The 26,120-nt window shown below is 40.7% G+C and overlaps 1 protein-coding gene across 4 annotated transcripts in view; it reads left to right on the top strand.

Annotated features, from left to right (window-relative positions):
• The window catches only part of wrd (Protein phosphatase regulatory B subunit well-rounded), a 367,100-nt gene that overhangs the window by 203,322 nt on the left and 137,658 nt on the right, over nucleotides 1–26,120 (top strand). The window contains exon 1 of one of the 4 annotated variants that reach the window (XM_071591243.1): nucleotides 14,546–14,647. The exons of the other annotated variants lie outside the window; for them this stretch is intronic. The gene's annotated coding sequence lies outside the window, so the exon portion shown is untranslated. Of the gene's footprint in view, nucleotides 1–14,545; nucleotides 14,648–26,120 lie in introns of those variants that run through there. 4 annotated transcript variants of the gene reach the window in all.

The following is a 26,120-nucleotide window of genomic DNA, read 5'->3' as shown; positions in this document are numbered from 1 at the left end:
TCGAGGTCCATGAGTACCGAAGCCTCTCGGCTGAGGAGAAGCCCCTCTCTCTCTGGGAACTCAATAGGAGCCTCGTATGTTAAAAATTAACATTTAATTTTTTTGGCGCTTTAGACTCTTAGGAGAATGCCAAAGTGGCGATAAACGCGGTTATTAGACTCAGCGGAACTACATTCATGGAATAAAATCACAAATTTTTATGAATGCACTTACAGTGATTGATATTTTTATTACCAAGAGCAAATTTCTTGAATTTTCTTATGAAGTAGTATTTTTTTATTCGAACGTGCTGCTGAACATGATTATAGCTTCATTAGTTTGACTGGGCTGTATAAATTGTTAGCGCTGAACCATTTGCATCAATAGATTAATTTTCTAATAGACTGCAAAGCACGGTAATGTCAAATTTCCGCTCCGATGAGAATCCTTACTTGAAATTCGGACCAAAAAAATTAGCGAATCGGTCTTAATAATTTGGGAATGGCTTGGAAATTCAACCGCAGTGGCTGTAACTTTTTATTGCAGGTCGTTTCGACGGCTACCTTACACCGTCTGCGCTTGAATATGGAGTTTTGCGTCGAAGAGCGTCGGATTAAACAACTCATACGCATTGCGGACGAGAACTTCCATTCAACCCATCATGAGTGATCTCGTTCCACCGCATCTCGCTCGAAACGGTCGACTTCAGTGTTCTCCACAATGGAGAAAGTTTTTGTTTTGCTATTTTTTGACAATTTTGACAGTTCGATCCGATAATATTTACAAACTAATTTTCTCAAATCGAACGTGAACGTCTCCCATAAATTTAGGAAAGGATATATCGTTTGCAATTTAAATTTAACGTGATATTTTGTGGTCGGAGTGTGAGATACGGGGGCGGAAGGCGATGGGGAGTGAACAAAAATGAACACAGGGAGGCTAATGGTAAAAATGTTTCACCTTAGCGTTTGCTGAATATTCTTTGAGGAATTATGGAAGAATCTCATCTATTATGCGACTTGTATGTTTATATTTCTTTTGCGTTATTTTTGAGAACGCGATGTGTCTTCGTTTTCAAAAGTTCGTGCTGGGGACCTTAAGATTCCTGGCTTTAAGTCAGGAACTGGGTCCTGAGGTGAGTGATAAAAAAAAACTGAGAAATTGGTTACTGATAGCCGAGGAACATATCCGTTTACACCACCCTGGATATTTTATGGTTTTATGTCGCCGTTTATGCCTGTGTCGCACATATTTTTGTATTTGGTGTGTAAAACCTGCTGGTGTGAAATGCTGGTCTGGAGGACATTTCCTTTACTCCGCGTTTTTTATTTCTTTATTCATTTAAAGTCTTTTTCTGGGGCGAGATTTAGAATATACGAGTATATAGTCCTTCCTTCCACCTCACCCTTAAACATAACAATGAAGGCAGTTACAATCACATACACCCAAGCCCTAGTTTGATAAAAACCCACCTAGGCGGGAATCGAACCTACGGTCTCTGGGTTGAGAGGAGAGTACCTTAACTTGCCGCCACCGGGGCTGGTCCCAATCCAAGATTCAATATCCGATGTAAATCGATGACTCGGAACTATGCCGCAACACTTCTTTTACGGAATCGTCGTCACCACTTCGTTCTTGAGGCTGAAAATCTTCTTAATTGGTCACGTCACATTTTCTTGGTCAAATGTGATGCGGGGATCAGAAACCAATTGGAGCTGTACCTTAGAATAAATCTCCGTCCCCGCGGGTGGAATCCTCTCTCGTTGAAATCTCGCCTCTGTCCCTTTTTCAGTCCTCCTCCTCTTCTATGTCTCCTCATAAACTGCGCAAGTGTGCATTAATGTCCCATTGCATCATTTGCCATTGCGATTTCTCTCCGTTTGTGTTTTGCGACATCATCTTAATGGCTCCCGTGCAATATCAGTAATCGCGCGCTTTGTAATCAACTGAAGTCTTCTGCTCACTGGGCTGCGAAAGTTTCTTCACAGCATTTCAGGCTTTACGTTTTTTTTGTTATTTCCGAGTAAAACCTTGAGTTTGGCCCACTTCTTCGTTGATTAGAATTTCGGGATCGACTCTTGCAAATCGTTAAAAGCTGTAGGAACAAATAATCATGTTATCAAGATCGTATTTTATCGTTAGACTTCAACGATTTAATTGTCTTACGAACAGCACATGTATTTTTGTTATTTCTTTTGGTCTGTCCTTTATATGTAGACTGGAAATTATTCTTGTAAATTATCAAAAAGAGAGACTCCCTCTGAAAGAATTAAATGAAGTTCCGGGTTGCCATATTTGTGCGGATGACTGTGGCAATAAGGAAACTGTTGTAGGGTGTAAGTAAGCTAAGGATTCGGCGATCTTTAATCTTGTCGATCTTCAAGTGGAATCTTCAATCTTTAAATAGTCGAAATTAGACATCTGAAAGCGCAGACTACTCGAAATTATTACCAACGCCAAAATGTGAATTATTTTGTGTAGGCTCATGGATTATTCTCATTAAATTGAAAGGAGAATACTCGTGTGAACTGGCCAGGTAGATCTTTTCTGAGAAGATTATTCAAATACTGGCCGAAGCTTGCGGTTAGATATAACATCGTTTGTGAAACGTGTTTTTTGGAATCTATTCCTTTGGGAATACTTAATAAAATAAATTCGTCTCTACTCCTAAAAAATCGAAGTGCTAGCGAACTGTTAATGAGTGGTGTGTAAATGCCACCTGCCGTTGCTCCTGTGTGACAGCTCTCTGGGAACGATGCAGATGATTATGGAAAAAAATTTAACTGTGAATGATTTATAAATAAGTAGCAAATGCTCTTTGTTATTCGAGGAGGGGAAGTTCGTCGTTGTTCGAGTCGCGGGGAGGGGGGTGGTGGAAAGGGAGGGGGGAGGAAGCCAGTTGTTCGCATCTTTTATTCGAGTCCTCCAGGGCTCGCCTTCGCTGTCTCTTCACCCCACGCTTATATAGGTAGTATATACGCGTACATATTTACATATATATATATGGTATGTATATACATCTCCGCGCACACCTGCTTGTCTTTTGTGAATTCGTGTGCGTCTCTCTCCCCTCTTTTTTTTTTCTTTAACCCTTGGGGACGACCTCCCGAAACTCCCGAAAACCCCGCAACTCTCGTATCCACACTGTTTCCCTCCCCTCCCCCCCTCTCTCTCACCTTCTCCCTACCTCCGTCGTCAACCAAAGGCGCGGAAGAAAAGAGCTCCACGATCGAAGGAAGAGTCGTCGCGCGCGCCTGTCGCCTTTTCATTTTTTTATTTTTATTTTCGTCGTCGTTGCGTCGTTGCGTCGTTGCGTCGTCGGTGCTTCTCGTGAGGGGGTCGTCCCCGTGCCACCGCCTCCGAAATGTGTGCGCGTCCCCCCGCCCCCTCCCCGAAAAAAAAGACCTCTCTTCCCTCAGGTTCCTTGCCTCATTCCCGCCTTTCTCTGTGGCTGCATCTGGGTTCTTTCAACGGATGTGGCGGCCCTAGTTTTAGTTGTTATAGGGATCCGCGAAGTGTGCAGAGAGGACACGGATGGGACGGCATGGCTCTGCACTTACGGCAAATTCTCCCCGTGGCTGTTTATTCTCAAGGCTCCGTTTCTCGCCTTCGTGCATATTTTATAGTCGAGAAAAAATCTCTTTTCATTTTATTTCATTCTCTCTTTATTTGCTCGTTTATGCCAAATTTTCACCATTGGGAAAACCACGAGTAAGGATCAGATATGTTTGACAGATTCAAAACTCCTCTCTCGATATATTATTTTCATTCTTGAAATTGTGAAAGGAATATCCTTGGCTGTGAAATGTCGACTGAAGTAACGATGAGGAGAATGTAGATGTCTACGTGCCCAAAAATCGCGATCTGTTTGATTGGTTTTGTAAAAAATACAACAATTTAATTGGGACGTATTAAAAAAAGTTGCCAATTGAAAAGTATTCATTGTGATGTGCACGTTATTAAGAGTGAGTGAATTTGCGTAAGTTTTACTAGGTCTTTTTTAAAGAAAAAATAAGGCTGTTTGAAGAAAAACTTAATTTTATTAGTTACCCTTTAATCATGCATGTCGCCTTCAAAATACAGCTCTTGGCTACCAATACAACGCTCCCAACGGTTTTTACAGATTGTAAATGTCTCCTGGGACGCTTCTTTCGGGATAGCCTCTTAAGTCTGCGGTACAGGTTTGTTGTATGTCTTCAATAGTTGCAAATTGACGTCCTGTCAAGGTGGATTTCATCTTAGGAAATATGAAAAAGTGCGCTGGAGTAAGATCCTGAGAGTAAGATGGCTTGGGGCGGTGTGATATTTTTAGCCAAAAACAAATTAAGGTAACAATCAATGATATTTGCACCTGTGCGTTGTCGTGATGAAAGCAACAAGGCTTGTTTTTCCACGTTTGTGGTCTATTCCGACCAAGATTTATGTCAAAATGGGGAAGCACGATCCAACAGTAAGGTCAACTTCATTGGCATTTCCCTTGTGATAATAAAATAAATAATAGGAATATAATCATAATAACATATAATAGTAATAATCATATTAAGTAATAGTAATTTATTCATCTGAAATTTGAATGTTTCGTAGCTCAGTTGAAGTGCATGGTAACCATTGTGATTTTAAGTTAAGCATAGTTTCTTCATAGGTACGGAAATGCTAGAAACGCTACAGATGCTTTTGGAACGATGTGATACCATTTGGTGTCTACTCTTTTGGTAATTTTTCTGCACTGGCTGGACATGAATTCTGAATTAATCGTGAAAGCGAGTTGTGGTGTTTTAGGGCTGCTGAATTCATTTTCACTAGCATTTATTGTGAATTACTCTTAGTTTATTTTATTTTATGACTTAGGATTGATTTGGAAATCTTGAGATTCCTAACCTAAACATTATTGACGTGAGATTTGCATCGTGAAATCAATATTTTTTAATTAGTTAGCGTCGCACCTCATTGCTAAAACGTTTAGTCCTTCACTGTGGGGATGAATTTTTTATTGCACTCCGTTTTTTCCTATCTAACAACAGTTCTCTAATCCATATACTTTCTTTTTGCTATTCATCAATTGATATTGCGTGTTCATTGCAGATTTGTCCCATGACCTTCCCCGTGGGGCCAATTGTTTAATTTTCATTTCTATTTTAATATTTAGTTTTGACTAGAATGTTTGAAGAAAAAATTGCTCGAAATAAGTTTATCGCGCTCTTTCCGGAGGACCTAAACTTAATCGGAGAATCAAGAATTAACGATATGAATATAATTTTTGGTGAAGGTGATGGATGAAATTGTCATCCGGGATAGGTTTTTCTGATAATCTTTAGGAAATCAATATAATTAAATATATTTCATCATAGCCTATTCACATATATTATAACGGATTTTGTGATCAGGTTACTGCAGACGACGTGACATCTAGGTGGGCGCTAGTTGTAAAATAGGATGTGAGGCTGTGTTTTGTTTGGAGAGGCAAGATATTTATTTGGTAGTTGTGTCCATTGCAAAGCTACCTTAATAAGTAGATTAGCTATAGCACTAGTAATAATAAACAGAAGTAAAAATTTGAGCGAAGTTGCCTTCTGACTTCGAAGCGAGTATTATGGCGTGTTGCCATATCTGTGCGCGGTAAATTCAAATCACCTATTCCCAAGGGCATGCGTAGGAGCTCTAGATTCATCTAGATTTTGGCATCGCTATACTATTTGTGGGACCCAAATCGAATCGAGCGTGCGAAACTAATGCGAATTCCAAGCACCGTGCCCAAGGGAAAGCATTTATTGAGACGGTGAGTAAGAGTCCGCAGTTATGTTTAGTTTGTCAGGGTGAGGGGAGCGGGGAGAAAACGAGAGAGGGGTGGAGGGAGGTGGGATGGGAATGTGTCAGCCTCCTCACCAAGGTGGGGCTGCGGAAAATTACCGTGCAGGTTTCTGTTAAGAACAAATTTTCCTCACGGACACCCACGCATACTACCTTGACCAAAAAGTTCCCGGAATAACCACCGTGTGGCGCTCCCATCGTTCCGATTTGAGTTCTGTTTTTTTTGTTAAATTGGTACATCTGTTGTTGATATTCCCTTTAAATCTTAGTGTCATAACTTGACATTTGCAAAAGTTACGGTCGGTTTTCGGTATGTCCATCAGTGCTTCCTGCGATTTTTCCATTACTTCCTCTCGGCTGCTAAACCGCGTTCCCCGTAATGGTTTTTTAACTCGATTGAACAGAAAGAAGTCACAGGGAGCCAAATCAGGTGAATTCGGTGGCTGTTGGATGGTATTTGTTGCATTTTTCGTCAAAAAATTACGAATAATGATAGCACTGTGCGACGGTGCGTTATCATGGTGCAAAATCCACGAGTTTTCTGCCCACATTTCTGGTCTCTTTCGGCGAATTGCTTCACGCAAACATCTCATAACGCCCAAATAATACTCTTTGTTTACTGTCTGGCCTTCTGGCAAAAATTCATGATGCACTACACCGTTGTAATCCATGAAAACCGTCAGCATTGCCTTCTTTTTTGACTGAAAACGACGTGGTTTTTTTGGTCTCGGCTCATTTGGTGAACGCCATTCACTTGCCTGATGTCTGGATTGCGTGTCGTACTCATAAACCCACGTCTCGTCTCCAGTAATGATCCTTTTGATGAATGTGGGATCGGATTCAGCCTCGCAAATCATGTCTTTTGCGACGTCAACACGGTCTCTTTTTTGCATGAAATTGAGGTCTTTTGGCACCAACTTTGCTGCTACACGACGGAAACCCAAATCATTAACCACAATGTCTTGGGCGGATCCATAGGCAATGTTCAAGTCCTCCGCTATTTCTCTGATGGTTAATTTGCGGTTATTGACCAACATTGCTTTTACTTTATCAATTTTTTCACCGACTTTCGATGTCGATGGTCTGCCACTGCGTTCATCATCTTCGATTGACTCACGACCACTTCTGAACCGCTCGTGCCACTGGTAAACGACCGTTTTTTTTAGAGAATCGTTGCCGAAACACTTTTCCAACATTTCCAACGTCCGTGCGCCACTAAATCCGTTTTTTACGCAAAATTTAATACAAGTTCGTTGTTGCAAATTTAAATCCATTTCTGAAATTGTAAAAAATCGCCAACACACACAGAGATAGATGTACTCTTGGCTACGTAACTTTTGCAAATGTCAAGTTATGACACTAAGATTTAAAGGGAATATCAACAACAGATGTACCAATTTAACAAAAAAAACAGAACTCAAATCGGAACGATGGGAGCGCCACACGGTGGTTATTCCGGGAACTTTTTGATCAAGGTAGTATGTATTGATGCTATGATTGCTAAATTATAAAAAGTATTAGGGATTGACTCATTTTATTTGGAAGATGTTGGTATTTGATTTGAGGCATCATCAACATCATCTATAGGTAGATTAACATCGTGATAAGCCTCTAAACGAGTGAAATTGTCATTTCTGTTTTTTTTTCAATGAAACGGATTGACCCTCCATTAATTTCGTTTTCACTCAAAATTAATCTTACACGGAGCTAATAGTTAATGCTTGGTAATACCATAAACATATTTAATCCTCCTCTTTAAGTTCCATCGTTCATCGTAAATTTCGTTATGGATATTTCTGCATGATTTTCTGGTTGCTAAATTTAATTAAAATTGACTATTTCGATAAAATAATGCAACGATTGGGATTGATGGCCTTAACTTTAATCTTCCCTATAATTTGAGAAGATTACTGGAAGTCAGCTTCGACCCAATAGGTGATTAAACTGTCGTACTAACGTCCTGCCAACTTACAAAAATAATGCGATCGATAAGTGAAAAAATCAAAACCAATGATTTGAAATTATATTCAGTGCGAAACCAGTTGCATTAAATTAACGATTAATTGAAAGTAGAAAACTTAACTTACGCACATTGTGCAGCGAAAGGCTGGGAGTAAAATTAAATTTAAAAATTTTACATGATGTTCATGATACACTCTTCCTCCTACGTAGTGTGTGAAAGAGCCGTACTCTTAAATGGTGGGCAAAGAATATGGCGAGGGAATATTCTGGGTAAAAAAAATATATGATGAAATTAAATGAAAAATGATAGTCGGTTAGGACGGAACAAACGATTAAACAAACATACAGGTTGACTGTACTTAATTGTTTGTTCCGTCCTGACCCACTATCATTTTTCATTTAATTTAATAGTTTTTTTACCCGTAATATTCCCTCACCATATCCTTTGTCCACCATTTAAAGGGTACGGCTGGGGTTGATCTTTCCCATTATACTTCTACGGTCGTAGTTACCGTTCCTGTTAATTCACTCTTCCTCCTGTTATATGCTTTGTTGTACTATAATTTATTTCGAGACTGCGGAAATTGGATTGAATTGGAAGGAAATAAAATTCATGTCGGCCGTTTTACCCATCAAAAGACAAGAAGTACAAGAAATCTGTGGTGCATGGTTTTAATTAGAAAGCCCTCAATTTATATTAATCTAATCGTTTATGTTGCCTGTTTATAGCAACTCGGCTTTTCGCTAGAAATGGGTCGAAACCATTTTATTTTTGGTTCAATATGTCATTGCAATCAATTACAGCTGGTTTATTATTATTTAAAAAAATGATACCACCAAATTACGCCGTATGCTATACTTACATTTTCAATTTATATGGGAGAAAATGAAATAAAATATACATGAATGAAATAAAATACGGGAATTTACTGTTCCATATTGTCTCGTGGAGGATGAATTATTCTCTTGCATAGTTTTCGTTACTCACCTTTTGCGGGAGAAAATTCATACCTACCTCAGACAAGAGCTTCTTTAGAGCACAGAAAAAACAGATTAAAGCGAAAATGAGCATTTTCGTCTGGTTTTGGAAATTTCGTTGCCTTAGAACTTTTTTCCTGTGCCGTTTTGTTTTCGTCCTGAAAGTGTCGTCTCTTATCATCCCAACAATTTTCTTCCGCCCTAACATTTCTTCCTGTTCCGGTACCTTCATCGTCCATAATACAGTTTTTCCTCTCGTCCCTAATCTCTGCATACCGTCCACCTAACAAGACAAAGTATAAAAAAAGCTCGTTTAAATTTTTGTTTCGATGTTTTCATCTTCTCGCGTTCCGTTGGACTCTGCCTCTCGGATGTTCGTCCCGTCAACTAACAGATAATTTTTGTCGCCTCTGAATCCATGAACATTCGTCTCGGAGTCATCCGGGCATTCTTTTGCATTGAAATTTCATTTTTCCCCGTCCATTACCCGTACATTCATTGGTCTTTCAAGTCTTGTCGCATTTAACCCAGAGGAATGTTTAACAATGTTGTACAGAGTGCGGCAAAAGAGCTTCCTTTTTTGATAGCGTTTTGCGTTTGAGGAAAGGATGTTATGTTGCCGTACCCTGTATATTAATTTTTAGTAATTTTACGGTGGTGTGAGCAAAATGGTAACCCCATACGGGTCAGTGGATGCTTCTCGGGGAAGCTTAAAAATAGTGACGAATCCTAATCATCGTATATTTGAAAACTTTTGATACTTTTTCCGTTGATGTTTCTCTGAACGAAATAATTCGTAAGCTTGAATTGCAAACTATCCTCCATCACCTAGAAACCAGATGAACCAGCCAGTGGTAGTTAAAGATCATTGAGGTATGGTCATTTTCTTTTTAAATTGCCTTCGCTGAACAATGCGATGGAGTATGGTATATTTTAGTTGCTTAAAATATTTCACATCAAACTTCCTTCTTACTGCATTACGGGGCACTTGATGGTAGGCAGAAGGTGTCATGAAAGCCATTTTTTCCCATCTGTAAGATGTCCTGCAGCATTGCAACAGGCATCAACGTGTGGAGTCATGCAATAATTCATTTTGTGTGCGTGATTTTCACAATGCAAAATTGTAAATAGGCCCATCATAGATGCCATAAAAGAGGGATGCGAATACCCAGCGAATAGCAGCCAGAATGTACGTGAGTAAGAGCTAATGCAAGACAGTTTTTATAGGGCGAACTCGACATACAGACTCGAAAATCAAATGAAATAAAGTGTTATTTTAAAATTATTTTCTGTTAAGAGGCCAATGGACTCTGACAGGTCATTCAACTCTTCTCCCGAGTATTTTTGTGCCAGTAGTCATTTCATATTATCCTAAATACTGTACTACTCAGTTTTTACAAGTAGCTTGCCAAATTTTCATGGGTTTTTATGTGTGCATGTAAATGGAGTGCACTAGCATTCCTCCTTTATAGCTCGAATACCGAGGCAATGATGACAATGAACCATACTACAACACAATTGAAGACTCACTTTTCCGTAGTTGACTGACTGGAGATGGTCGCGCGTCTGTAGTCTTTTTTGTTCGTTCGTTCATTTTAGTCGATCAGCTTTTTCATAATCTGATTCACGATCAACTCGTAGGGAATTAAAAGAACGTTTTAGTGAAAAATGATCTGATAAGCAGAGAATTATTAAAACTCACTTCTGAAGGAACTTGGAAGTATTTGTCGTGGTGATAATGTTTTTTTTTTGAGATTCTGCGTCAGAAGTTATTCAATTGACGTGAAAATTGATCTCGGTATTTAAAAGTCATATTTGCTGTCGTTAATTTGGATAATAGTCGAGTGAAATTGTGAGGAATATTTCGGTTTATGGCTCGGGAGTAGTCGTAAAACATCCCGAGTTCAACTGGATCGGTATCGTAAGAAATTTTCGCAGCCCAAAACAAACCAGCTATCTCAGTTACTATCTTTCGAATTTAAGGCTGATTTAAGGGTTTCTTCATGAATAAATATTTTTAAATCCTCTTTCCCCCCCCCGATTCCGTCCAGATGTGCACGAACAATGAAACGAAATCCCCCAGGGTATTACTGTGGCACTCACTCTCCCGTAATGGGTGCTTCAACCCTGGCATTAAGAATTATTTTGAAATTTTGATGGGAGTTGTGGAACTGGCCATCTCCGGCTATTTCCTACTCCGTATACGCATCCGGCCGGTGCACACGAGTGGTCCCACGAAAGAGGAATTCCAGGCTCTGAAGTATCATGTTGTGAGAAGTGGTGCGCCTAGCGGCGTTTATTTTAATTGAATCCTCCTTCAATTTTCGTAAGTGAAATTGCACATCTTATCAGAAAGCTTTTATTTTATCTTAATTGCTAATCAAAATTCAAATATTTGAAGTTAAATGAATTCTCCTTCCGTAAACTGAAATTCGCTCAGGGAAAAAATTAAAAGAACTCAGGACCTTATTCAGTTATAAATACATCCATATTTCATTGGTGATAGTGCCTTTCGGGATTTAAGGATTATGATTAATAGTTTTCATTTCTTTCAATCGCTGAAGAAGAATCCACCATCTTCAAATATGTACTGAATGGACAGAATGCAGTAAAAATATCAAGAAGTGGGCCCTTCGTGCATACTATAAAGATGAATAAAACGCTGCTATTACATTTTTTAAATTTCAAACAAAATAACGAATTTTAAAGAACCGATTTTACGTAAGCATTAAGACCAGAGTGATCGCTATTGTTCATTCGACTCCTACTTTGCCGCCTTGGTTCTAGGGGTTAAATGAATAGTAACATGTTTCGTCAAAGTTTGTGGAGATTTAGTTCTAAATGCTGTTTTTATCAGAATGGGAATATATGTATGAACAACTGCTTTGGCTTCAAATTCCATGGTGTTATCTTTTTTTTTTGTATGGTGGAGGTGAAAACGAAGCCCAACCTCCTTGCTCCGTTAACAGTTGTGTCATATCAATGGTTTCATGTTTGTTATTGACGCTTAAATGTAATGATGAATGTTTTCGATACTCCTGCATAAACATTAAGATAGCAAATTGAACGGTGTCAACAAACCGTTAAAATGTTTGTAGTAAAAATCCAACGTTATTTCCTTATTTCCAAAACTATGATAATTCGATGCGTTGAAACCTTGGACAAGTAGTCAGACATTTAGTTGTAGGTTAACCGATTTCTTTCTATATTTCCAATCTAGGAAACTCACGCAAAATTGCGAGATGATCTTCATTTTATAGTATAACCTTTTCAGAAACAATACGCTTGTTAAATCTTTTAGTTGTTTAGCTGATCAGAAACCATTGGACATTTCATCATTGCGTAGGAAGGCTGGAGCACCAAACGAGTGAAAACACCGCGCCTGCACCGCGCCGGGCCCTGCACTTCCTTTTATTTTGGAGGAAGGAACCCGAGGAGAAGTGGGAGCAAGCGAAGCGGGGCTGCTGACTCGTTGCGGCAATCGTGGGCACTTCACGCCCTGATCCCAGCGATGGTCCTCCTATAGCCGCCAGGGGCACGAAATTAACTCATGGCGCCACTCTTAAAACACGATGAGGATCGCTAAATGCCTGATAATATATCTTCGTCGTAATTGGGTCGTGTTCGAACGATGAGAGGGGGATTCTTCAAGCCAAAGGTCGTTTTTAAAAACATTATTCATAAATGACTTAAAATTTTTATTTTACGAGGCATGAAATTCTTTCCATACTGAAAAATAGGCACTGAATGATGAGGTAATTGGGTTTCTTGTTGGCGATTTAGTAGTGGAGAAAAAAAAATAGTGATTCAATAGACACATTACCAGGTTTTCATTTTTTCAGTTGTGGCATTTCTAATGGTTCGGAACGTTCATTTCAGAGCTGGATATGAGTCAAGTGTTTTTAAAAATTACTCTGGGATAAAATAGGTCAGGTTCTGTAATGTCGTGCATTTGCAGGGAAATTCTTAAACTTCACTGACGTTTCCATATTTCCAAAACTTATCCAATATTTATGCTGATGCAGATTACTATTGAAAATGTATTTGTGTATTTTTCTTTTAAAGGTATTTTGTGAGGCTTTGTCAGCTCAACAATTCACGTCACTTTGTGTTCATGAGATAATTATATAGGGAATTTGTTTCCGGTATATTATTTTGAAAGGGTAATAAGATTAACTAGGTTCTTTAAAGTGAAGATAAATGCTTGAGGATTTTGAGAAAGTTTGTGGAATACAAACATGGGAAGTTATTTATTTTGGAAAAGATTGTCTGCATGTTTGTACTCCCAATATTTATATCATCGAAGCATTTCTAGGAGTAATACGCTCTTTTCTTCTTAGGTTAGAATTTAGACGATGGAGTTCCAAAGACGTGAGAGTTCTTAATGTTCAGCTGTAATATTTTAGCATGCCAGTCAACAGTAGCCCAGTTGAAGAAATGCAAACGGAGAATTAAGAGCAGTTAGAATCTTATGCCTCTACTTCTATCACCTTTCCTAATACTTCAGCTTTTTTATTTCCTCGAACATGACATCTTTGAGCTCTATTTGATTGTTAGCATTAATCTGGCGGTCATTTTGCCCGAAGTCGCTGAATGCATTGAATGCCACTCACGATCAAGCACCTCCCCAACACACGCGACATTAACTTCAAAACGTAAATAGTACCAGCATAAACTGAAGGACAGCCTCCGGGGTTCGATTGCATCCGATTTCGCTCGAAGTTGACCGTAATTCTTCAGCGGTGGCTCACGAATCGTCTCCGACCGCGAAAACGTGGGGAACTCTCTATATCCGCTCGCCTGTTGGTATACACACAGTGCATAGTATTCCAGCTTCTCGAGTCTTATGCAACCGGCGTGATCACGCCCTTTGCCTTTGTGTGGAGTGGAAGGGTGCAGGGGGGCGTGGTTAGACGGGGAGAGGAAGTGGGGTGCGGGTGGTGCGATGGCAAACACTCGAGTGTCGCGCCCCCCAACGTCGGCCAACCCATCCTCTTAGTTCCCCCGTTCTGCCGAACCTCTCTCGGGGCGCCACCCTCGCACCGCACAGTGCTTCCTCACTCGGTCGGCAACGCAACTATCCTCTATCTCCGCGGCAAAAAAATGGAGAAAAAGAGAGAGAGAGAGTCTGGGGGGAAGGGGTCGTTTCATTTGCGCCGCCACCCACCCCCACTCCAAGCTCCTCCCCTCTTCTCCTCCAGCCAGGAGGAGGGGCGGCGAGATACACCACCGTCTCAGAGAGTCTGTGGGCTCTGCCGTGTGCTCTTGTTGTGGGGGTCTCCCGGCATTCGCTCGCTTCGAGTGGCAGGGGGTGTTATACTCGAGAGCGTGCTCCCTCGCGACACGCAAAGCCGCGACCACTCGGGAGAGTGTGATTGTGCCCTCTTGGTGTCCCTTTGTGTTCCTCCGGTGTTGGGGGCATCGATCGGCCGACCGCAACCCCCCCCAATCCCCCCATCTCTGTGAGTGCGTGGTTGTGCCCATCTCAAAGCCACCCCTTCTGGGGAAGTGTTGAGCGTGTTGTGTGTGTGTCAGTGGCGGTGGCAGCCCGCTGTCGGTGGGCCGGCCGTGGAGGAGGAGGCGGTGGTCGCCGCGGCCGTCCCCGCAATGGTGCACCACGGGGAGGAGAGCCGGCTGCCGGCGTCCCGAGCCATGTTCTACCGCGACGGGTGCGGTGGCCTCCCTAAGAGCCCCAGCTTCCACAGCGGGCTGGACCTGGCGGCGGAGGACTCGCCCGAGGCCCCCACCCCGCCCCCCAGGTCACTGCCCAGGTCGCCAGAGGGCAGCACGGGCAGCAGCGTGGGGAGCAGCGGGCGGTCCTCCGCCGCTTCCTCGCCACCGTCCTCTGGGGCGGAGACGGCGTGCGTCGTGGTCGGCGGGAAGACGGTCGTCGTGCACCGCCACTTGCCCTCCCTGCTAGGTAAGCGCCGTCGCGGCGCCCTTACCCGTCAGCTGGCAACCGGCTGGGCCTTTCGTTGTCACTCTCACAACCGCCCCCCCACCCTGCCCGGAAATCGCACTCAGTGTCGCCCCCGGAATCCCAAATCCTTATTGTTGCGTCGGGGGGGTGGTGGTATGATTTTTGTGGAGAACACATCCACCCATTGAGATTGACTGCAAAATGATGGTTTGCGAACTATGGATCAAGTTGCGTGTAATACTTTTTGAGCCTTCCAACCTATGAAAGAAGACAAAGCTCCAATATAAACAATCACCTGTTTGAAATAGGTATCGAATATTTATTTCAAACAGGTGATTGTCACAGTCCCTTGACCAACCTCTACCCCTGTCGGGCTTTTTACACATATTTCGCCGCAATGATAATCGCTTTATGGAACGAATTATCGATATTGGAGTTTTGTCGTTTTCCGCGATTCATTGGCTTGGATTTGATTGGTGAGAGATTCGGGCGCAAACGGGTCGTCCAAAGGTGTGGTTCCCGGATGTTTGAATCGCATCCCTTCGTCACGAGTAAAAAAAAACGCCACGCACCCCCGGAGATACACTTCCCCAATCGGTGATTGTTATTTCCGCCTCGCTTTGACTAGCTTTCGTCGACGTAACACCACGATTATCCATTTACGAGCTTAATGAAGCACGTATCTAATTGTGCTCTTTTATTGTCTCGATCACTTGCATATTCACTAAAATGCTGTCTGCCTTCTCTCATCCTCACAAATAATCACAGGGAGTCACAACACTTGTGCTCCCCTGGTCGAAATGACTTCGGAAATGTGTGGTTACTTAATTAGCGTGGTTGCTAAAAATTAGTAGATAAGCCTGGAGGGTGGAGAAGATTATGGAGACTGAGAATAAACATTCGGGAAAAATGTTGCCTTGTAGGTAGGTGGACGTAGGAACAACGCTGAGGCGAAGCGAGCAATGTTGCCGATCAAAAACAGTTTTTATTGCTCAGAAGTGTCAAAAAGGCCCACTAGGATAGCAATAGAGATGTTCCAAACCCTGCATGTATTCCTGAAAGTGTTCGTCCGTTGGTGTTACGCCTACAGTCAGCTGTAAACATTTCTGCCGAAATCGTTTTGCCACCCCCAGCGTCGTTCATCGAGGACTCCGACCATTTGCTCGCGGTCATTTGGGCGCCATATGGTCCCAAAACCTTCGGCGGCGTCGTGTTATAGCCATTGCGCTTTTGCGCGGAACGAGTTGTTTAGTCTCATGGACATTCACGGGGCCATGTCACGTAGGGAGAATTTAATTTCCCGAAACATATAGTGAGGACATTGGCATCATGACGACAAGTTAACTTCACTGTGTTAGGACCAGCATTTTCTGCTGATATTTAAAATGTAAACTTTATTGGGTGAAAAATAATCCGCCATTAAAAAAAATGCGGAATTACAGACGTCATGTTGCCATGGGGACGATTAGACCATCGAATAGCAGACCTGTGTTCGGTAATTGTTGAAAAAATAAATTCCTTGCGGTGGCCTTCTTGGTAATTTTTCAAACTTAATGCTATGTTAACGTTTTACGATACGTTAATGTTTCACATTGCCTCTGTTACCAAGATCCTAAATTATGCGCCTCTATAATTCACTGAGGATTTTCTATTGCTAATATCTCATTGGAAGGGTTCTTAGCGTTTACATAAATGAAATGTTCAATGATTATTGGTAATCCTCTTGACTATCCAATCTTTAATATATTTAATACGTTGTTAATCATTATACACGAAAATAATTTCAATACAATGAGCTCTTACAGGGCTGGCCTGAGATATTTGTGTATCCGCATTTCCGAGCGGAAAGGCATTCGTTCTCATCTCCCCTTCTACGGATCTCAACTTTAAATGAAAAAGACAGTGGCCCTTAGTTATTTATGATTTACGGTCAAAACTTGAATGAGTATGCCACAGCTGTGATCGACCAATTAATTCAGGGTGGTCCGTGAACCTTGAATGCTCGAGATGTGATAAAAAATACTAGTAAAAATAATTGAAAAACTGGAAAAAAACCTTGGATCGGGAAAAAATCTTTATTTTGGCTAATCATGATTTTTCTCTCGGAAGCGTCGTTTTAATGAGAAATATTAACTGCTGAATTCCCTTTAGTGATTTTTCCCTTACATTGCAAATTTCACGCACAAAATGAACTGTTCACACATACCCTTATTGGTAGTTCTCTTTTTGGTTCAGATATTAATGTCGTAGTGAGAAAAAAATGTCTTTAGAAAACTGACACAATATCGTTCCTATTAAAACGATGTTTCGTAGTAGAAATCCTGAAAAAATTCTGTAAATAAAAAGTATCTCATTTCAGGTCAGCTTACGTTGAAGTAGGTTTATTATTTGAAAAATTCTTTTGAAAATATTGTTTAGTTTGACGAATGACCGAATGCAAATAGCTGCATGTTTACTTATTCACGAGTAAACTTAGTGCATGGGAGATATACTTTACAATGTTAATGCTATGCATGTAGAATTGGGATACAACGTCGATGATTCATTAGAGCATACTAGGTGTTAGTTTAAGTTAATTATTTGTTAATTACCTTTAATTACTTAATATGATTCCTTGAATTAGGAGTACCACAATCACGAAGAGAATAAATTTCCTTTCATGCCAGTTTTAGTCAGCGGTGATCACAGCACGTATGGCATTTTACTTGAGAATTAGTGAACAAAATATGGCGAAAGAAAATAATTAATTTTGAAACCAATTTCGTAAGGAGTTTTGGGGGGCGCATTATACAATAACCATGTTCTTTCCATTTTCGCTGTTTCCTGTTTTCACTTTGCATTCTTTTTAGGTGGCTATATTATTTCCGAATTCGAATACGTTTATAGAATATCCGATATATGGGTATGCGTGTTATTTCAGTTTTTTTAAGAGACCCCCCCTCCAAATGTGCTTTTATTTGTGCACTGAAGTCTACACTTGAGAGTTTTAGCCTTCCCATCCTGAATTTGTTAGTGGAAAATTGATCGGGTGAAGCGTAAATTTCTGTTGTAAATTTTCATGACGTTAAATTAGATTAAGGGGTATTTAACGCACTCGCACTGTATTTTTTACATGGTGTGGTTTGTCTGTCACTGTGTGTTTGTCGTTCTCTGTTTGTAGGTGTGCATATGATTTCCCGGGGAGGGGTGGGGGAAGCGGCATTTCTGAATCGCATCGTTTGGTTGAACGCCTGCGCTACCGAGAAGCCGCGTATGTAAGCCGCGCTCCTGCTTTCATAGCATCATTCTTCATCCCTTGGGTTGATATTGGCGTTGACGTGTGTAATCTACTTCTCTTCAATTCATTGCGATGTTTGCTGGACTTCCAGCTTCCTAAGCAGCTCGGGCCAAATGATGCCCTGTCAATGAATGACGCGGTTGAAAATACGTCACCTTCCCGAGGGATTTAATGTAATGCTTGGAAGGACAGGGAAGTTCCTACGCGTGGTAGGTTTTTCAACGTGGGTGAACGTTTTGAGTTGAATTGTACTCCATCATTGTTGCTTAAGCATTCAACAAGTCGAGGGGGGGGGGAAAATGAGTAGAGGGTTTTTGTGAAATGTACCAGTCTGTCGGTGGGCGTGAGAGACGTTTCGAAGCGGGGGTGAGGTTTTAAGGGGTTTTGTGACCCTCCACATTTGCTGGCTAGCCCACGTCACTTACGTTTTGATTCTCGAACGTTCCAAGGGCAGTCTGGGAGTCTGGCTCTAGTTCCAATCGCTAAAATTTTGCGGTACTGTGCTGTGCACCTCTGTGCCAATTGCGAAACATTCGTAAAATTACGTTAATCCGTGCGCAGAGATTTCTTTCCCAATGTGTTGTTGGAAAATTACGAAGATAATGTAATCGCGTAGGGACACTCCCCTGGATCCATTGCTACCCACATACGTAGAGGCAGGCAGTCGAGTGGACTATTTGTCGCAATATCAATATTTTAATATGACTTTTTGGAGAATGTATTGTGTAATTGATAATTAGATATGAATGGTACTTCTCATTATCAGGTAATTTGGATGCAATAGTATAATTTTTCCGCGAATGTCTTGTTTGTGGATGTGTGTGTGTGTGTGAGACTATGATTTGGTGGTCACGGTGACTCAAAACTAGTAGTAATCTGAACGTACGGAAATTTTCCATATTACATTTTTATTGACACATTAATGAGAGTTATTTTACTTTTCCCAATATCCTTTTTAATGCGTCTAATTTGCAATTAGATGAAAACTTGTGTACGGTTTATTTTTTTACTGATTTCGTTTCACAAAGTATTCCCTGAAACAAATTACTAGTATTTTCCGATATATTTTGATTCATTCTACCTTTTATAAAATTTATCACCTTAAACACCAGGTTGAGTGGTAATTTTGAGTAGCGGCTTTGTGGAAAAATATTTTTGTCTACAATCCTCGTTTGGGGTAAACTTACCTAAACCCTGTAATTCCCGAGATATTTCGATTCATTTTGAACCACTTACGAAAGTACGCCTCCTAATGGTCAAGATATGAATTGATTGGAAGTGAAGGGCCGTCGAAGAATTATTATCTGCTTTGTTATGAAAGGAAAGGTGTGAATATTTCATAAAATTTTATTTACGTTAAATTTGAAATTCATAAATTTTTCCGCAGCTCAAAGGGGTCGGGCAGTGATCGGTTGGCCTTGGACGTCAAAACTGGCTTAAAGGGGGAGTCGTATTTTCGAGTCGATACATTTTCGATTTACGTTTCAATTATTAATTCTATCATTACCGGAAATGTTTTGAGCTTACGATGAAGACAGGAGTTGGAGCGAATCCTTTTGGTCTCTTCTTTTAGCTTAGTCACCAATTGTCTCCTTTTTTTACTCCAATCCATCTAATTTTTTTGTCGCTTTAATGTTACCACTGCTGTACTCAGTCGGTTAAATACAATCGATTCTACTGAATGGAAATTCTGCAGAACATGCAGTCCGTGTTATATCCCTCGCAGCATTGGACACCATCAGTTAAGAATAGAATTTCAACGACACGGCTGGCGAGAAAAGGGGTGCTTCGCAGAGTGTTCTTAAAACGGAACTCGCAGAAAAAATCTAGGCAGGACGTAATTTAAACATGACAGAACAACCGTAAGTCTTAGAATTCGTCGTGAATATCTAATTCCACGAATGTCCAAAACTTCATCAAGTCCAAAACCCCTGGGATTTTAATATTATTAGTTTTTGATCCATCGTCGTTAAAGGAAGAAGTCGTCAAGGGATACGTTGAAATATGGGGGTGAAGGACAACTGAAGCGATAGCTCCTCGTGATTTCGTTCTTGGCGAGACCAGAAATTTTAGTCAAATTTTATTAAATGTGTCTCTTAGGTTTCGTGTCGCTACAAAAATGTTATCGGCTTTACTTAATATAAATGTAACTTGTATAATGCATATTTTATTGTGTGCGATCATTTTATTCTTTGCAATGTTCCTTGCGGAACCAGTCGTTGCTGCGGAAATCTTCGCGTGGTTTGATGGCACTCTTGCCATCTGCCATATGGCACTCTTTGGTCTTCTACGCTTAGGCTTTGGTACAAATGTACAGCGAATTCGCAGTAAACGGAGGACTCCTTCATTTATTTAAACTATCAAGAGCGGGATAATATATCTTATTTATAATTTAGTATAGGTTCATGCATAGCAATAATCTGACATTCGGGTAGGAAGTATGCTTAAGATGACTCGACGGCTTATTGAACGAGTTAACAAGCGCGTCGTAAGAAGCACTCATCGTACCTTCCCGTAATTGATATGTATACCCTTTAATTAATGTACCAGGGGATAAGTGGTAATATATCCTTTACACGCATGATTGCGGTCTTTCATTTTCTTCAAATTAAATTTCTTCTCAAGCGTTGAAATTCTCTCTTTGATTGTGATCATACGGTACTACCTGAATCAGCTGAACTGAACGGTAACTTGAGGATTTTTTCTTTTTCAGTTCACGTTATTTGGGGCACAATACTTTTTTGTTCTTCCTAATTGATGATAATGTGATTGCATGATGCAGAACGCCACGCCCCAATCGTTCTCCATTTCCATTCGGATTTGGTAAACCGTTAATGGAATTAATATTTGAATTCGGGGGATCGGGATGGAGCGGCGGCTAACGAACTGGCTTCCCACACTTAGGGCTCGGGTTCGAATCTCGGCGGCGACATATTTCAGTGGTGTCCCGATCCCTAATTGACGTGCTTTGTGGAGGGCACTTTGAGGGAGTACGCCGTACGTCGGATGGCAAGTTAAGCTACGGACCCCTTGGCGCCTTTCGACAAGAGTAGGATAATGCCGACGCCAGGTTTCTCTCCACCCTTCATCCTTTCTTATCCATCCCTAATTGCGCAAATGACCTTAGCTGTCGGTCGCCTCCCATTAAAACTACTACTATAGTTGAATACGTAAGGTTACATTTTTTCAGTTAGAAATAAAATCCGAGAGGGCTGCTTTTATTTATTTTATTACTGGGAAGTGGTAAATACTATATTCCTTATGGGATCGATTTTGAGTGACGGCTTAGAAGATAATTCCATTGTATTTAATTGCTCTCGACATTGAGGGTCCAATAACAATTGGAACTATCGCGCTCCAATTGAAATTACCATGTGTGCGTTTTAAAATTCGGAATGACCTTGATTTCGATGCGATAATGGACACACTCCGCGAGGATAGCGGGGGTAAATATTTTGAGGCGGGGCAATAAGAATTCGCCGCGATGCGTGATGCCACTGTCACGTAACCGAGGCGTGTCGATGATGATGGCCCGCTTCTGGGGACGGGCCGTGCATCGTCGGGGCGGGGCGTCTGGCCCGCGCCGCCTCCCCGTCCGCTGCCTATCGAGGGCGCGTCCGCGAGCGTCTCGCGCTTATCGCTTTCATCGGTCGCTCTCCTCCTCCCGTGTGTTTCCGGTCGGGATAGAATTTTAAATGTCACCTGCAGGTAGCAATGACGGTCTAGACGCTCCGGGTCAATTTTTTCCTTTTCGTAAAACGTGAAAGCAGGTGTCGTAAATTTTTAAAAAGTGAGGGTAATGAAATGTGTAGTTTTTAGTGCCGGGAAAGGAGGGAAACGTCGAGGGAAGTTAAAAAAAAAACACAATTTAGGTGGTTTACTGAGTGCATTTCTGTTACAATATACCATGGCAGTGGCGATTCTAGAATGTTGGATGCTGGCCGAATGCGGCAAACCTAAATTAGTGCTTAGACTGTCCGTTTCGGAGTAATTTAAAAGTCAATGTGGCTGCAATGCGGCAATGGTATTACTGCATTGCCGAATACAAAGCATTCTAATAATGCATCTAATTGCAGCTGTTGTTAAGTGGCTACCATTGAAATTCGCTTAAAAAAAATGTGCAAACTTTTCTGGGAACATCGCGGGAAATTGTGGATTTAGTGCCTTAAACAACCGGTTTACAAATCATGGAATGAAGGAAACAATCTTCATTATTAAAATGGGGAAGATTTTTTCCATTATTATTTTGACTGCTTAATGCTACGCCTACGCCGAAAGAGTTTGGATAAATCATAAGTTGTGTAGTACACTGAACTTCCTGGAAAGCATCTTCAATCTAAGCGTGTCTCTTGTTGTCAGTCCAGCGCCAGAAGCCAAGGCAAAGGGACTGTCAGCCTTTCGACATATTTGAAGACCCAAGGAATTGTAAGAGTTAACTTGAAAATAGTCGTCCTTCCATTTGTGGAAAATATTTTTACTATGAAGTTGCTTGCAAAGTTTTATATGTTTTAACAATTTAATTTTTACTCATAGTAATGTTTTTGATTAGTAATGGCATTGTAAATTCGGCATTGTAAATTATATAGTTAATTTATAATATGAAATTATTATTATTTATATCGAATTCCAATAAGAAGATGTTCCATGTTCTACTAAACCACAATGTGGCACATACGTCTGAATAACTAATGAGCTAGTTCAAAAATACAGAACTTGATTAAGAGAGGAAGAGCTTGAAGTAAAAAATTGTAATTATGTATTCGATTCAAGTGACACGGAACGCCGTATGCAATGAAATTTCTCTTTGGGATATGAATATGCTGTTAAAAATTCGGAAAAAGTACGTATTCATACTATTTCCAACTGGAAATAGTATGAATATTAAATTGAAGCAAGGTTTATTAGGTCAAGCGTTAACTCACGTAACACTCCACACATCAGTTCAGGGAATCCGATACTAAAATGGATTACCCAGAACACACAATTTCAAATTTCAAACAGACGGCCGAATGGAAAGCGTTGAGTCAATATTAACCATCAGCACATAGTATTGCAAAACTGGTCAAACGGTATGTCACTTCAATATTTATTTTTACTTTTAAACTGGCTTTAAATTTCAACATTATTAAGTTGGGGCATACCCCTATCTACAGGAGAGGTTTTTTCAATATACATATTTATATTTTCATTTAGATATAGTGCATAGGGTGTATGTACAAGCAGGCTTATCTGCATTATTTTTCATGAAAATGTATGCTCAACATGTTTTCTAGGTTAATCCTTCTTTTGAAATAAAATTTCATGCATAATAAACTATAAATTGCTAGCATCATGAAGAAATCATATGATTGTCCCTTGCCCTGTCTCATACCAAGCATAAAATGTTCTCGGCACTAAATTCGATTGGAAGCATATAGTATAGCGTGACGACGAAGACAATTATAAGCCAAGGAATCCTACTTCTGGCTATCGATGAATCCATGGCAACTACTGGGAATCCAGTTCACTCATGGAATGTGAAATTTTCTCACGTTTGTCTCCCTGTCTGTCACGATGTCAATTTCGGCCAACTCTTGGATGCACGAGATGGTCGTGATTGGGGCGGCATAGGCGCCTTGGAGTAGCGGAGGGACATATTGCCCTTCATAGCCAGGGAGGGAAGGGGGGTGCTCTGGGCGATGGGAACAGGGTACGGGTAGGAAAGTTGAGGAGGAGGGGGGAAGTGCGTGTCGAGGTGTGGTTATTTATTGTCGTTCGTCGGTGATCCCTTAAACTCCTGCCTCTTTCCCGATGCGGGAGTTTATCTTTCCTCCCGTGTGCAATGGATTGAGGCAGAGATTAGTTGCCAACTCTCCCCTGAGTCTTCTGGGAAGGCTGCTGGAATTATCCCGATTCCCGCTTTGAGAAATTTTTCTCTCACTTTTTCGCGGCAGATGTGTGATCGTGTGTTGTGGCATCATAATTGCCTAGTATCTTCTATAGCGGCATAGTCTTTCTCGAAAAATTGTATAGCAATACGCAGAAGTATCTAACGAATCGCATTTTCTTAGAAACCATTGCGGCAACAAGAAAACCGAGAATGGATTAATGCGCTCTAGTTTTGGTATCTTCTTTCGAATATGGAATATGATTTAACCTAAATGGGTAAACTATTAGTTTTCATATTCTTTATCAGTGGTACGAGAAAATTTCACAAAATTTGTGCGGAACTATTTGATAAATTGCTAATTATTTGAAATTCTATATTGTTATTTGAAAAATATGCTTTGGGGAAGTTCACTAATTTCCTATAATTCATGAGAATGCGTGTGGTATGTACTCGGCAAGATAGTACTGGTATTTTAAAAATTCAGTTGCTAATACATTCTTTTGATGACTCCCAAAGAGTAAAGATTTCACATTTAACCCACAGTCAGTGGTTCTTTTGGGCTTAGGAGGATTCCGGAAATTTATTGACCAAATACCTTTCGGAATCAAATATTTAGTTGTCAAACCTGGTAGCGTTTCATTGCCTCGGGAACGCTTTCCACCTCTCCCTTTTAACTATCGTGTCGACGCGGCCCTGAAAGCTTACACGGAACGCCGTCGGGAATTTAGCCATGGGCCGTGTATCGTACGTGCCCTTTCGTCGTTTATCTTTTGCGCTGTTAATCCTTTTGCAGGCAGTCGTACATCCAATATCGGGGGAGTCGTCGTCGAAGAACTCTTTTTTTCCTTTCGACCGTTCGTGGACCGTGCTTGTCGAGGCCAGGTGGGGTGGGTTCCTGGGGGGCCGTTCATTTCCCCTCTTGCTGCGATCCGGAGTGCTAGCGAGGGGCAGTGTGGTACGTTTAATTCTCGAAAAATGCACTCGATGAATTTACTAAAATCACCATGTGGACTTGACAATTCCTTCCCAGGAGGAAGGTCATGTTAATTTGGCTCCTTCGCGTATTAGTTATAAGTATTGATCGGGATGTTACGTTAGTATGGTTGCAGAAAATTTTGAGTTAATTGTAATTCACCCCAACTGCGGAGGGCAATTTTTTTCATTCATTTAAATGTCCCATTATGTTCTTATTCTTATCAAAAGTGCTAGGTTGTTCATTGCGAAAAATGGTTTTTATGTTTTCAATCCGAAGTTAATGAAATCCACTATCATACCGGTCAACGAGTTTACGATAATGAGTAATGTTGGGTAATTATCTGCTGAAATGAGACTTCTTTCAAAATCAAGGCTCTACCAAATGGATTGATTTTTATCAGCATCTAGAACAGATCTTTGAATATTCGTGGGTAAGGATAACTTCAAATTAAGTAAGAGGTTGTAGGAAAAGGTTTCACGTTAAAAATATGATTTAGATATAGGTTTTCAGATAATGTGGAAATGGAGAAAATTCATTAATCATCAATTAGTTAATGACATTATTGTGAAATGAAATTTAGATATTCCTCACAAGAACAATATGAAAACGTACAATGTAATTCGCAGATTTGCAATAAAATTGCAGAATTAATCGCATGGAAAAAATGCAAATGTCTCTTGTTTGCGGAATTCTTTAGTCGGAGAATTGAGAAAACGTTAATGTCCAGGCTTTAATGGCATAGTAATCTTCGGTGCCCGGAATGCAAGCGATGTTTGTGTGATTCCTGAAAAAGGGTAAAAGTGCTCATCAATTAACTTACTTCAATGGCTTGCAATTAAGCATCTGATTCACAAGGTACTCTTTTGGCGCAATTGTCAGCCGGTCTGTCTCTCGAAATAGGGCACGCATTGAAATCGTTTTGAGCTGCTTTTACGATCCATAACAACAACAATATCATAATTTTTGGATATTTCGTTTTGGACATTGTTTATAACATTAAAAGAAAAGACACATTCTGATATCGTTTAATATTTTAAAAAAACTTACCCTGCTGGAGAATCGTATTTTTCCACCAATTTTTATTCGGTGCGACTAGTTTCGCCACTTCGGCGTCACCATCGGGCAATTTTATAAAAATAAAATTTGCTGGAAAGATACATTGTATTTTTAACTCTGTGATAATGGATTTTCATAAAGTTAAGCCCGAAAGCATTGGATATATCGTACCTCAACTTATTGTTGGGCAGGGAAGTATGGGCCGCTTACCCTGAGTTCCCGGTTGCACCGTGGCCGTCGGTATCGCAATGGCGGTACATGTTCAGATAGGGCCAGCGCTGACCATCTCGGTCAT

Source organism: Hetaerina americana, unplaced genomic scaffold (genome assembly GCF_022747635.1).
Source record: "Hetaerina americana unplaced genomic scaffold, ioHetAmer1.1.p SCAF_44, whole genome shotgun sequence".
NCBI classification, from domain to species: domain Eukaryota; kingdom Metazoa; phylum Arthropoda; class Insecta; order Odonata; family Calopterygidae; genus Hetaerina; species Hetaerina americana.
Note: the sequence above shows the minus strand (reverse complement) of the source record. Positions and strands in the feature narration are given on the sequence as shown.